Source organism: Callithrix jacchus, chromosome 4, assembly GCF_049354715.1.
Source record: "Callithrix jacchus isolate 240 chromosome 4, calJac240_pri, whole genome shotgun sequence".
In the NCBI taxonomy this organism is placed as follows: Eukaryota; Metazoa; Chordata; class Mammalia; order Primates; family Cebidae; genus Callithrix; species Callithrix jacchus.
Genome location: NC_133505.1, coordinates 137,914,677 through 137,929,139, shown reverse-complemented (window position 1 = coordinate 137,929,139; position 14,463 = coordinate 137,914,677). Strand labels below are relative to the sequence as shown.

The 14,463-nt window shown below is 37.3% G+C and overlaps 1 protein-coding gene across 7 annotated transcripts in view; it reads right to left on the bottom strand.

Annotated features, from left to right (window-relative positions):
* AKAP7 (A-kinase anchoring protein 7) overlaps positions 1 to 14,463 on the bottom strand; it is a 148,919-nt gene that overhangs the window by 18,369 nt on the left and 116,087 nt on the right. The window lies entirely within an intron of this gene.

Here is a 14,463-nt window from a genome sequence, read left to right as displayed (position 1 = left end):
TTTAGATATCACATGGTGAAACATTATATTAAAGTATTATTTCATCATATTTTCAAAAATTATTCAGAACTAACTCTGCAATCTTTAACTCAGCTGACTAATCCTAAACCAAAAACTTTTTGGATGAGTGTGTAGAATATGGCTTACTCTGTGAATTTTTCTATCTAGTTATTCAGCTAGCAAACATATAAAATAGGTTTAACTGCCACTGTTTTTCTTTGAAGTCTAAACATGAAAATCCAGGTACACAGAAATATTTGGTCAGTACATCTTGCTTGTGAATACTAATCAATCTGTCAAGCAAGTTTACCCGGAATTATAAAAGTAATGATAATGGATCGGATACAGAGTGTGGTACAAAAATTATAAAAGTAACGATAATGGATCAGATACAGAGAGTGTGATACAAAAATTATAAAAGTAATGATAATGGATCAGATACAGAGAGTGTGATACAAAAATTATAAAAGTCATGATAATGGATCAGATACAGAGAGTGTGATACAAAAATTATAAATGTAATGATGATCAGATACAGAGAGTGTGATACAAAAATTATAAAAGTAACGATAATGGATCAGATACAGAGAGTGATACAAAAATTATAAAAGTAATGACAATGGATCAGATACAGAGAGTATGATACAAAAATTATAAAGGTAATGATAATGGATCAGATACAGAGAGTGTGATACAAAAATTATAAAAGTAATGACAATGGATCAGATACAGAGAGTGTGATACAAAAATTATAAATGTAATGATGATCAGATACAGAGAGTGTGATACAAAAATTATAAAAGTAATGATAATGGATCAGATACAGAGAGTGATACAAAAATTATAAAGGTAATGATAATGGATCGGATACAGAGAGTGTGATACAAAAATTATAAAGGTAATGATAATGGATCGGATACAGAAGAGTGTGATACAAAAATTATAAATGTAATGATGATCAGATACAGAGAGTGTGATACAAAAATTATAAAAGTAACGATAATGGATCAGATACAGAGAGTGATACAAAAATTATAAAGGTAATGATAATGGATTGGATACAGAGAGTGTGATACAAAAATTATAAAGGTAATGATAATGGATCGGATACAGAGAGTGTGATACAAAAATTATAAAGGTAATGATAATGGATCAGATACAGAGAGTGTGATACAAAAAGTATAAAAGTAATGATAATGGATCAGATACAGAGAGTGTGATACAAAAATTATAAAGGTAATGATAATGGATCAGATACAGAGAGTGTGATACAAAAATTATAAAGGTAATGATAATGGATCAGATACAGAGAGTGTGATACAAAAATTATAAAAGTAATGATAATGGATCAGATACAGAGAGTGTGATACAAAAATTATAAAGGTAATGATAATGGATCAGATACAGAGAGTGTGATACAAAAATTATAAAGGTAATGATAATGGATCAGATACAGAGAGTGTGATACAAAAATTATAAAAGTAATGATAATGGATCAGATACAGAGAGTGTGATACAAAAATTATAAAAGTAATGATAATGGATCAGATACAGAGAGTGTGATACAAAAATTATAAAGGTAATGATAATGGATCAGATACAGAGAGTGTGATACAAAAATTATAAAGGTAATGATAATGGATCAGATACAGAGAGTGTGATACAAAAATTATAAAGGTAATGATAATGGATCAGATACAGAGAGTGTGATACAAAAATTATAAAAGTAATGATAATGGATCAGATACAGAGAGTGTGATACAAAAATTATAAAGGTAATGATAATGGATCAGATACAGAGAGTGTGATACAAAAATTATAAAGGTAATGATAATGGATCAGATACAGAGAGTGTGATACAAAAATTATAAAAGTAATGATAATGGATCAGATACAGAGAGTGTGATATAAAAGAGAAGATAAATCAATTAATCGTTAAAACAAAATCAACAGAATGGGTCAGCTTTGGACAGTCTTTCCAGGAATATCATAAAAATGAATAGAGAGACACAGCATACTGTTAAAGAAAACAACCTGAAGCTTGGTGACCTCATACATTTATTGCTCTAGCTTCACAAGGAATGACTGAAGAAAGTAATTTAGGACATTTCTTTCCTCAGTGGCCTAAGATTATCAATTCACGAGAGGCTCTAAAAAGTATTCAGACAAAAACTAAATTGTTTTAAAGTTCTCTTTGGTGATGTCTACTGTTCATTAAAGTTCTTCGAGTATGTAAATTCTCATGGTAGGAAATTAAACTAGCATTTAAACTCATTGAGTAATAATACACTGATGATATGTAAATATAAATTAATTTGGCCCATCAGTTGCCATTTGCTTCTCAAGCTCTTGATCTCCATGTGTACAAGAACTGCTCTCGGGCAAAGGTATTTCAGCTCTCTGTAGGGAACAAGTGCATGTGTACCAGGGTACACTAAGAACAGTCACTAGCATGCTGGGCTTCCTCTGCAGGCACCCTAAAGGCAAGATTAATTGCCGTGGAAAAAGCAGGGAGCCAACAAGATGATTAGAAGAAGGAAGTCAGAGACAATCCCAGTCTTGTCCTCAACAATGTCCCACTGTTCCTCCCTGAAGAGTAAGTCAGAGTTGGCCCCTCTGTGGCTGCTGAGGGTTTCTTTCCAGGATCTCTGAAGGTGAGGGGTCATGTTCTTTCACCACCAGCTGCTTCCAAGACCCAGTGTCCTGCTCGCTGACCCTCAAAACTCTGCACATTTATATTTTCCAACATATATTACTTCTTTACTTAGTTGTGACAATGATATTTATGGATCCTTTTAGTAATAATGAACCTACATCATACTAAGCACCTATTACGTGCCTGGGTTTTTTTCCCCACACATTGAAGTCAAAAAGCTTTCTCATCACTCCTTTACAAACAAGAGTCAGAAAAGCCATGAGACTTGCCTAAGTCTACACAACTAAAAAACTGACAAAGTGAAATGTAGACCCATGTGGCTCTAAAACATCACACTTTTGCCATTATACCATAATGCTGTTCCACATCTGACAAATGGAACTGTATTTCTATGATCACTTCTGTAACATGTTTTTTGCTCTAAAATGAGACTGCTAACCAGAAACTATTTATAGTGCTTTCTCTTGAGTTACAGGGTCAGAATTACCTGGGCTGGAATCCTAGCTCCCCAACTCCCTACTCGGTATCCCTGTAAAAGCTGCTCAGCCCCTCTATGGCCCACTTTATTTGTAAGCCAGGGAAAACAGTAATTCTATTCCACAGGGCTGCTGTGAAAATTAAGTAAGAAAATAATACACAACTGCCTGCAATCCCAGCACTTTGGGAGCAGAGGCGGGCAGATCACTTGAGGTCAGAAGTTTGAGACCAGCCAGGGCAACATGGCGAAACCCCATCTCTACTAAAAATACAAAAATTAGCTGGGTATGGTGGTGTGTGCCTGTAATTCCAGCTACTTGGGAGGCTGAGGCAAGAGAATTGCTTGAACCCAGGAGGCGGAGGTTGCAGTGAGCCAAAATTGCCCCACTGCACTCCAGCCTGGGCAACAGAGCAAGAGTCTGTCTCAAAAAAAAAGGAAAAGAAAATAATACAAAGCACTTAGCATCGTGCTTGGCCTATAGTAAGCAACACTAAAGTCAGCTATTAATATGGTTTAGATGTTTCTCCCCTCCAAATCTCTTGTTGGAATATAATTCCCAGTGTTGAAGGTGGGGCCTGGTGGGAGGCATTTGGGTCACCGGGCAGATCCCTCATAAATGGCCTGGTGCTGTCTTCATGATAATGAGTGAGTTCTCACCTGAAGTTCATGTGAGATCTGTTTAAGAATGTGGTACTTCTCCCCAGACTCTCTCTTGCTCCTGCTCTTGCCATACGACATGCCAGCTCCCACTTCAGCTCCCGCCATGCGTAAAAGCTTCCTGAGGCCCTCACCATAAGCAGATGCTAGAACCATGCTTCCTGTTCAGCATGCAGAGCTGTGAGCCAATGAAACATCTTTTCTTTATAAATTACCCAGTCTCAGGTATTCCGCAAAAATTATCACCATTTTGATTTAAATGAGACACTGTGACCCTCTTTCAAGTTAGAAGGGTCCAAGGCTATTTATGATCTTCCTGATAAACATCTCTGTAAGCAAACATAACATGGGAAACCTACCCATTGTTTCTTGAAACAATGTTGAAATAACTGTGAACAATTTTATGCACTGTTCTATATAGCTAACATTTACATTCTTTTGCAACCAAATGATATTCCATGATAGGTAAAGAAAAGAACTATTGCTAGTTATGCTTGCAAAAGGCTTCCAGCAGACATATAAGTAGACCACAGCAGAAATAGTGAGATACAGATGGTTTTAGTTTCTAGATGCACCATACTGAATCAAGTTCAGTTTACACACAACTTTCCAAGTACATCTACCTGAGAACGTGTGTTAAGCACAGGTGGTAAATGTCACAATCATCCAAGGTCTCAGCTTTGCTCTCACCTTCCTAGTACAATCAATACATGTTTTCAGTCACAGGGATGCTTTCCATCCAGTCATTCCTTTTGAGTTAAATCCCCAAAAGATTGGATAGAATTGATGGCATAAAAAATACAGCCAAAGATACACTATAAGTAAAAATCAGGACCCAAGGGAAACATAAATTATAATAGCAAGTAAAGAACAGGGGTAAATAAGGAGGCGCAAATCCCGATAGCCAAGTTTTGGGTTCCGAGCTTCCCAAAATTCAGAGTGAAAAGGGATGCTCTCGTTGCCAAGAGTCCAAAGCCCATGCCACAGTATCGTAGGATCAGAGTGGCTATTCCATCGCTGCCCCACCCCAGGGCTCCAGGCCACATCCACTTTACAGTGGTCTGCCCCAAATCCCTTCCCCACCTACCCTTCACCCTTCTCTTGTACAAGTATCCACTGCATCTGTCCCTTTGGAACTGCTCCTCCCATGTTCTCTCTGGCTCCAGTAGGGCTGATGATCCAGAGCTACCTCAAGTCCACATGATGCTCTGCGTGGATCTTTTATAAGTGACCCTTCCTTAAGACACTTCATTTCCATCTTCTGGGAAATCTGCATAACATGCTGTTTTCATTCATATAGAAAGGCACTTTACACCATAACACATAAATTACAATGTCTTCGATGCGTATTCTGCCTCATAGGTTGTGCAGTTTACAACCTGTACCTTTCCTCAGATTCCATACATAGGAACGAGACGAGGGAAATTATCTTTGAATGTCAAGCAGTAAGAGTGTTCTCCAGAAATGCTGGAAGTCACATCCCCATCACTGACTGAAGCCTGAGAGAATGAGGACACAGAAGCTTCTGGAAGCCAGAGCCCTACCAGCAAGGGAACCTGAGAGGCTGAGAAAGAAGCTGAAAGAAGAGATGGAGAGGTGGTGTCGTAAGCTAGTTTCAAGGCTGATCTGCAACCCTTCTGTGTTGTTTGCAGAGGTGAGCCATTAAATTTTCCTTACTAATAAAACCTCGAACAGATTTGCCTTGATATATGCCACTTCCTGGCATCTATCCTGTCACTGCCTTGACTCTACTGCCCTTTTCTGTTGCTGCTGACTAGTTCCCCCCCTTCTAAGAATTCCTCAGACTTTACAATATTCCAGCCACTGCTTTGGCATCCTGACGTCTGAGACTCTGGCCCTTTTTAAGGCTGAAGCCATGAGAAAGATTAGTTTTTAAACAATTTGTTCTTTTTAAGTTTGTTAAATTGATCTAGGTGAGAGTTTTCCTTGGAAATGTCTTATTAACAACTAATGAATTATTGCAATGTAGCTACTTCTTCAAAAAAACTATTTCTTTTGAAGTGGTCATATCTTTACACACTTTGTAAAAAATTATGGAATTTTACTGTGAAAAATACATCATTTTAAAATACAGTTACTGTTTTTAGCCCAAAAGAAACAAGAGTATTGGCATAAACAAAATGCTTACGTTGGAACAATGGGGAAAATATATTGCTAAAATGTAGCCAACATGATGTGCTGGATCTTACCCTTGGCAATTTGTTCATTATTCCCATCAGTGTTGCTTCGACAATTGGTTCCAATAGCAGTTGGCTCTAGTTTTCATCTTTTCACTCACTCCCGGTATTGGCCTCACTGCATTTCCTTAGAGACAATAGCAAAGTTGGCCAGTGTCCCCTCCTCAAAAGCCAGAAGCCCAGCTTTGAGGGTCCCTATTCTGTACTGCTGGGGCACCTCATTAGAGACCTCTCCTCAATGGTCTGAGTCTCGGCTACAAGGGGGTCCTTCCCACAAGTTAGCCCAGCCTAAAAGTTACTATCTTTCCCCTCAGTATTGCCTTTCCACCCTTTATTCCTCTAAAAGTTACTTAACTCCCTACAATAAATTCTCTCTATTAAAACAACTGGTGTACTTTCTACTTTCTTGGCTGGATTCTAAATGATACAAACTATTTCTGTACTTGCCCTCACAATGTTTTATTTACTAAGACATGAACAACGGAAGCAAAGAGTACAAAGGAACGGCTATGGGCTTTATGTTTTTAGAAAAACTATGTATTTCATGAACTTGATTCTTCATAAAACAATGTATGTCTCTTAATTTAATATTCAAATTTAATAGTTGTACTATATATTTTTGGGCTCTATAAAATCTGTAATCTCATTTTACATTGAAGGCTGAGTAGGTTAAACACAGACAGTATTGGGTATATAATAGCATCTCAATGCATTTTTATGTTATATTTACCAAACTCATGTTAGAGAAAATTAATTTAAAATAAGTCTAAATTTGGACAAAATAGTTTCATAAAAATTATATTTATAAAAACAATAATACAACAGACAATACGCCTTAGCTTACTACTCTCTAGGACTCATTGGTACCAACCGCCAGCTGTTACTACCATTAGTTCAACAGTTGGTGTTTTATGTGGTACCTCAGTGTTACAACAATGTATTTGACCCCGAACTTGTAACTTATACTCCTATCTTAAAGCATATTTGTTGGTCTTAAAGGCATTAATTTAAAATATTCATTTAATAGTGACTATAAACTAAGGAAAATAAAATGGTAGATATTTTTTCATTAAAATTTTGGTGTTCCAAGCAAAAATTAACAAGTGGGATCTAATTAAACTAAAAACCTTCTGCAGAGCAAAAGAAACTATCATCATAGTGAACAGACAACCTAAAGAATGGGAGAAAACTTTTGCAATCTATCCATCTGACAAAGGTCTAATATCCAGAATCTACAAAGAACTTGAGCAAATTTACAAGAAAAAAACAACCCCATTAATAAGTGGGCAAAAGACACGAACAGATACTTCTCAAAGAAGACATTTATGCAGCCAAAAAACATATGAAAAAAAGTTCAACATCATTGATCATTAGAGAAATGCAAATCAAAACCACAATGAGATACCGTCTCACACCAGTCAGAATGGTGATTATCAAAAAGTCAAGAAACAGCAGATGCTGGTGAGACTGTGGAGAAATAGGAACATCTTTACACTGTTGGTGGGAATGTAAATTTGTTCAACCATTGTGGAAGACAGCATGGCGATTCCTCAAAGACCCAGAACCAGAAATACCACTGGACTCAGCAATCCCATTACTGAGTATATACCCAAAGAAATATGTATCATTCTATTATAAAGATACATGCACATGGATATTCACTGCAGCAATATTCACAATACCAATGACATGGAATCAACCCAAATGCCCATCAATGATAGACTGGATAAAGAAAATGTGGTACATATACACCATGGAATACTGTGCACCCATAAAAAGGAATGAGATTATGTCCTTTGCAGGGACATAGATGAATCTGGAAGCCACTATCCTCAGCAAAGTAACACAGGAACAGAAAAAAACAAACACTACATGTTCTCACTTCTAAGTGGGAGCTGAACAATGAGAGCACATGGACACAGGGAGGGGAAGAACACACACCAGGGCCTGTTGTAGGGATGACCGGCAAGAGAGCATCTGGATAAATAGCTAATATATGCAGGGCTTAATACCTGAGTGATGGGCTGACAGGTGGAGCAAACCACCATGGCACACGTTTACCTATGTGACAAACCTGCACACCCCCACATGTATCCTGGAACTCAAAATAAAATTTAAGAAAAATTTGGTCTTCTATTTAAATTGTTTGGTGACTTAAAATAGTTTGAAAATTCTGCCTTAAAATTTTTCTCTCAGGCAATTTATTATGCAAAATTTGACTATGACAACATCTCTATTTTATTATCCCATTTCAGTATTTTCATTCTTTAAAACAAGATTTATTGCAAACCTAATTAGAATACTATTGGGTTTCATGTATCTTTACCACTGGCTTCTAAGACCACCAAAAGAAAATGTGTTAAACTAACACCCACTGTCCTAATTCTGTTCCCCTAGAGCCACACAAAACAACTTCTTCTTTTGTTTCCACATTAAAGAGCCCTCTAAATGTTTTAAGACGACTAATTCTCTGCCTTCTCTCCTCCCAGCTAAGCCGGCTGAGTCCTTCAGCCTTCCTCCTGTGACGTGGTTTCCAGGCCCCTCACCATTCTGGCCTCCCTCAGGACACATGCTCCAGCTGGCCAGTACTCTTAACAAGGTCTGACTACAACAGCCCTAGATAGCAAGTCTGAGATTAACAAGTCATCTGCTTGCCAGTTTATCAGCTATCAATCAAACCCTGAAAAGGCTGCATTTTACAGCTAACTTTAGCTGAACATTTAAAATGCTTAGAAAGTGTGAATTTTATTTTTGCTTAAACAGTCAGATATGAGACATCAAACTGAAACCTGATATAATTCACATTACAAATGCCAACAACTATCTGACCGCAGAGTCAGAAGAGAGGCGGGGAGGGGCTCTGAGCCAGGGCATTAAGAGTGAATCACCCTTTCCACGCAATTCCTTCTTCCCTCTCCCATCAGCATTACAAACTAGGTAACTGGGTGAGCTCTGTCTCCCTTGGGAATGTGAAATCCTTCTGACTCCAAAGCCAAGCGTCTTGTTTGTACACCACTTTCTCTCTGGCACACTATATATATGTAATAAGTTCATATATATATATATATATAATAGTTTCATTAATGTTCTTGACTAAATCCGTAAGTTTTGGGAAAAAGTATCTAAATGCAGAAAATTATAAGCCTCAAATATCTGTGACTTGGTCTTTAATAAAATTAACAGCATTTATGTTCTAGTTAGCATATAATTTAAGTTAAAGATATTCTTTATACTTTCATCATACAGTTCCACTTTCGTCTGTGACTATTTGCAAAGAACTTAACTATGCAACTGAAAGATTTATTTTAACAGTTTCAAGGTCTGTTAACTTGTAACTCTGACATTATAAATGTTAGTCACAGAAGATTTTACTTGCTAAGATGTTTGCTATAGGAACTGTTTGCTCATGTCACGTTGTAAATCCTGCCTGTGATAGGAGCTTAAGGTAATTTTCAATTTTGGTAGCAATTAACTCTCACTTTCAGTGACTTAGCTATGGAACTTCCCGGGCATGTAAGAGGCATGGCTTTGCTTGTTAGACTGAAAGCATCAGTCAAGATCCTTTATCTTGGCTTTTTATGTTCAAGGCATAATAAACTTTTGAGATCTCACATATTTCTTTTTACAAGGCGATGTAACTTTTTAAAGAAAGAAGCCAATAGTAGAAACCATGGGTTACTCATCATTGTACCTGCCAGAACACCCGGCTCAGAGTGTGCTGAGTGATGGGCTCAACAATTTTAATTGAAGTGAATCTTAGTAACAGCAGCTATGATTTAAGGCTAATTTCACTGCAACTAAAATGGAACATGAAGAATAAGTCAGAGAGCTCTCGCTTCTTCACTAGGTTTGGTAATATTTGTTTCAGAATATACACTGGGACTGGGCATCTAATAAACTCAGTAAATATAATTTCCCTGCAAGAAAAAAGTATATTAATTGTGTAACCACAATCACCTTAGAAATCAGTTTGGCATAACTATGGGTTTATTTCTATCTATATACACACTGAGTGTCCCCTAAATCAAGCAAGTGTAAGCAAAGGAGAGGATTCACCGCTTCACGTAGTGGAGGTCTTAGGCATGGCTGAACTCAGAGGCTCAAACATTCATCAGGACTGTCTCTCCTTCCCTAGGCTTACTTTCCTCTGTGCTGGCTCCATTCTCAAAAAGGCTCTTCCTCATTGCACTTGCTCTATAGTATCAAGTACTATAATCTTAGGATGGTAGCCTTTCTGCTCACAACCCAAAAAGAAGACAGACTATCAAATCTCAAGGAAGATCACAGTTGACTTTGCTGGGATCACATGTCTCTCCTGGAGCAGGAGGTAAGGCCTCATGATGGACAGGACCGCAAGAAGACGGGGAAAGAGGTTCCCATAGAAAATGAGGCTGTGCAGATCAATGTTGCAAGTCTACTCAACAATTCAAGGTCTGACATTCCAAGTGCCTAAAAGCATAGTTCTGCCAAGCTTTTTTTTTTTTGAGACAAGTTCTCACTCTGTCACCCAGGCTAGAGTCCAATGGTACAATCATAGCTCACTGCAGCCTTGAACTCCTGGGCTCAAGCAACCCTCCCATCTCAGCCTCTCGAATAGTTGGGACTACAGGTGCATATTATCACACCCAGCTAATTTTTTTGTAGAGGGAGTTTTTCGCCACGTTGCTCAAGTTCAAGCTGACTTCTAAGCTGACTGAGGCTATGCGGTTAACACACTATTTGCTGTAGAGAAATTTATAGGCCAAGCACAGTGTCAGAAATTTTATAGGCATTAGCTGATTTAACTTTCAAAATAGGTAGATACTATTTAAGACAAAGATACAGAAAAAAACTTAGAGAAGTTAAATGGTAAATGTCAGAACCAAAAGCACAAACTGAACCATTTCGTCTCCAAAGCCTCTATTTTTCTACCATATAGACACTGAGAATTTTGAAGCTCTTTTGAGTTTCTTTACTATCGGTATCAGAAGTTTGTGGATCAAAGTTCAAGGACCTACATGTTAAGTGTGGCCAAAATTAAACAGAAGACACTTATCTATAGAAAGTGATTTGTCAGATGTCCTGAAAGAGTTTTACTAGCCTTAACTTAATGCCTGAAACTCTGCCACTAGAGATTATTTTGGACTAAGTCATCACCATTGCTTATTTTTTATTTTTTGTTTTATTTTATTATAAATGTTTCCCAAGAGCACTTGAGATAATCTGGTCTTATTAAAATGCAAATCCATGGCTGGGTGCAGTGGCTCACACCTATAATCCCAATACTTAGGGAGGCTGAGGCAAGAGGATTGCTTGAGGCCAGGATTTTGAGACCTGCCTGGCCATCTCTTAAAAAAAAATACTCCAGGTAGGAGTAACAGAGAGAAAGCTCTCTGTATATCAGAGTCCCACTTCTTTCATGGCCCTCCATGAAAATGACACAGGACAGACCACGTCACACTGCTGAAGGCCAGGGCTTCTGGATACAGCTCATGGTAGTCAATGGCTCTACTAGGGGCTGGGGACAATTCTACAGCCTTGCTATTCCTAATGAAAATTATTCAGCACTTGATGGTAGAATCCTGCAAACTCTAAAAATGTCAGAATACCAACAAGAAGGAATACAGTTACCACATAGCCTATGAATTAACAGAAGGAATCAGGAAAGTAAGAATAGTAACTACTAGCATTTGCTCTAATGTTCCTTTACTTGATTTTAGAAACATAAGCCTCCTAGTATACATTATTTAATAAAGGGAAAATCTAATCTTTTGTGACTATGGTTAACTGTTTGTTTTACCTTGTACACCATTTCTGTTACCACCACAATATTACCCACAGAAATCTTATGCAAAATGTAGTCTCAGGTTACACAGAACACCTCTGACTTCACTGCTTCAGAAAGTGGGCAGCAGATACTGAGCTGCCTGGGATCCCAGGTTTCTGCCAGCTCTCGGCCCCATGGTACCCCGGAGGTCTATAACTAAGAAATATCCAACACTGCTGGCTTTCAGCAACTTACCCTCTTAAATGAGACAGGGGAGCATGTATTTTCTTCTAATAGTTGCATTTAATAAACAGTCTTGAACATAATCCTAACATAGTACCTGGCACACAGTAAGTATTAAATTAAGAAGAGGAGAAAGAGAAAGAAGGGAAGTAAAAGAGGAAGATTTGGAGGAGAAGGAAGAAAAAATTGCAACACATCTGTATCACTCATTCTTTTATTCCTTAGACTCTTAGCTCTAAGGGGCAATTGGGCAAAAAATAAATAAACTTTCAAAACAAGAGTAGTTCAATCCCCCACTTCTTAAATCTGAGGAACTGAAGTGCTGAGATGTTAGCATCTCACTCAGAGTCTAACAGGATGTAGTAGCAGAGCTAGGTTTCTCACCCAGTTCTCTCTCTTCCCAGGCCTGTGCTCTGTCTACAGTAAGAACTGCATGCCATGCAATGGGCCGAATGTTTTCAATAGGCAGTAGCAGAACTGGAATTATGCTGTGTTCCCTGTGAGCAAACACATTTTTACTGGCAAAGAAGAAAAATAAAGTGTCACTGTCCCCTGATGGTTCCCTATCCACATTCCCTGGGGCCCAGGATGTAAAGATTAAGTGTGAGCCTGTTAAAATATTTCTCTGGTACGTTCAATAACCAAAGCTCTTCCGGGTTCCAACATTAATCAAAGTTATTCCATATTCTATCCTTTGATAGGATGATTGACACTGAAGCTCTCTCACATTCACAATAAGAAATATGTATCATTCCCTTCATTGACAAGCATTTAGAACATGCCTCCTCTGGGTAAGACACTATGTTAGGATCTGGTGCTACTAAGAGAGATATACGACACATACGCTGAATATGGGTTGTTTGAAATCCATGTGATAAGACAGAACAGACATATGAAATGTAACCATGAAGTCAGCATATCAGGTGCAAATGAGAAAAGCAAAGTATAAGGCTATAGGATTTCTAGGAAGCCTCCTAGACAATTGGAAAATCCAAATATAGATTTCCTTGAGTAAAATTTGATCACCTTTATGGTAATTACAGTTATATATATGTATTCACCAGATATTATTCACTGCATACCTCAACTTACGAATTAATATAATACCATCAGAAATTATCTCAACATCTGACTCATATTTATAAAATGAGTACTACAAATGGTCCCAGTAATTCATCCCATACAAAAAGACTATAATAACACATATTTCATGTATAAAGTTAAAATGTGTCTTGTTAAAACACAAACTTATTCTAATATTTTCTTTTTAGCCATCACAGAATATCAGGGCTAGAAAGAAACTGAGTTGTCAATGTATTCATTCATTATCAAGTCCATTCTCCCTCTATGACACCCCTATAAGGTGATGTCATCATGATATCCCCATCCTATCCTTGAATACTTCCAGTGACAACAGACTGACTAACTGATCAGGTAGGTCAGTTGATCTTTAGTCATTCATCTACTTAATTCTATATAAAAGCAATGTACTTCAAAATGGGAACATCTGCAACAGGAAAAGAGAAAATACAACATTTTCTAATTAGTTACAGAAGTTAATATAGTTATTAAGCTTTCTTTTGAGTTTTGCTTAATGAGATAGTAAGCCAATATGCAGAGGCCTATTGACCACTGTGGTTATCTGCAATGACATTTCTGTTCATGGTGGACATTCCTCTCAGGCAGCTCAATATGAGAAATTAGGTAATTCAAAGAATCACATTGTATATAAGTAGTCAGCGAAAACTACATTGGAAATTATCTATACTATTTGTTAATCCTATAATATATACAGTAATTTTTAATGTTAAGAATATTCCTGTTAGCAATAGAAAGAGCCTAATCTTCCAAGAAACATGAATTTATTGACAGTATATTCTTACTGTGGTAACAAAAAGTGTACAGTTTGGAAAAATATTTAACTTCCAAGATTTAAACAAAAAGCTGTTTTGTGCTGTAGTAATTAATAAATAAACCATGACAAGCTCTGCTGTTTTTGACTATTCAGCCTATTGGCAAAATTTCTAGCAATCCCACTACCGAGTATTTATCCACAGAAAAGGAAATCAGTGTATCAAAGGGATACCTGCACCCCGACATTCACTGCAGCATTATTCACAAGAGCCCAATATGGAATCAACCTAACTGTCCATCATGGATAATAAAAATGTGGTATATTATGGAATACAATTCAGCCATAAAAAAGAATAAAATCTGTCATTTTCAGCAACATAGCTGGAAATGTAGGTCATTATAGGAAGTAAAATAAGCCAGGCACAGAAAGACAAATATTGTATGTTCTCACTATGTTGGAGTTTAAAAAAATGTGCATCTCATGGAGCTAGAGTATGGTTATCAGAGGCTGGGAAGTTGTCAGGGAGGGAGATGATGAGAAGTTAATATGTACAAACACGGTTAGATTGGAACTAACGTTTGACAGCACAGTAAGGTGACTATAGTTAAAAACAATTTATTGTACATTCCA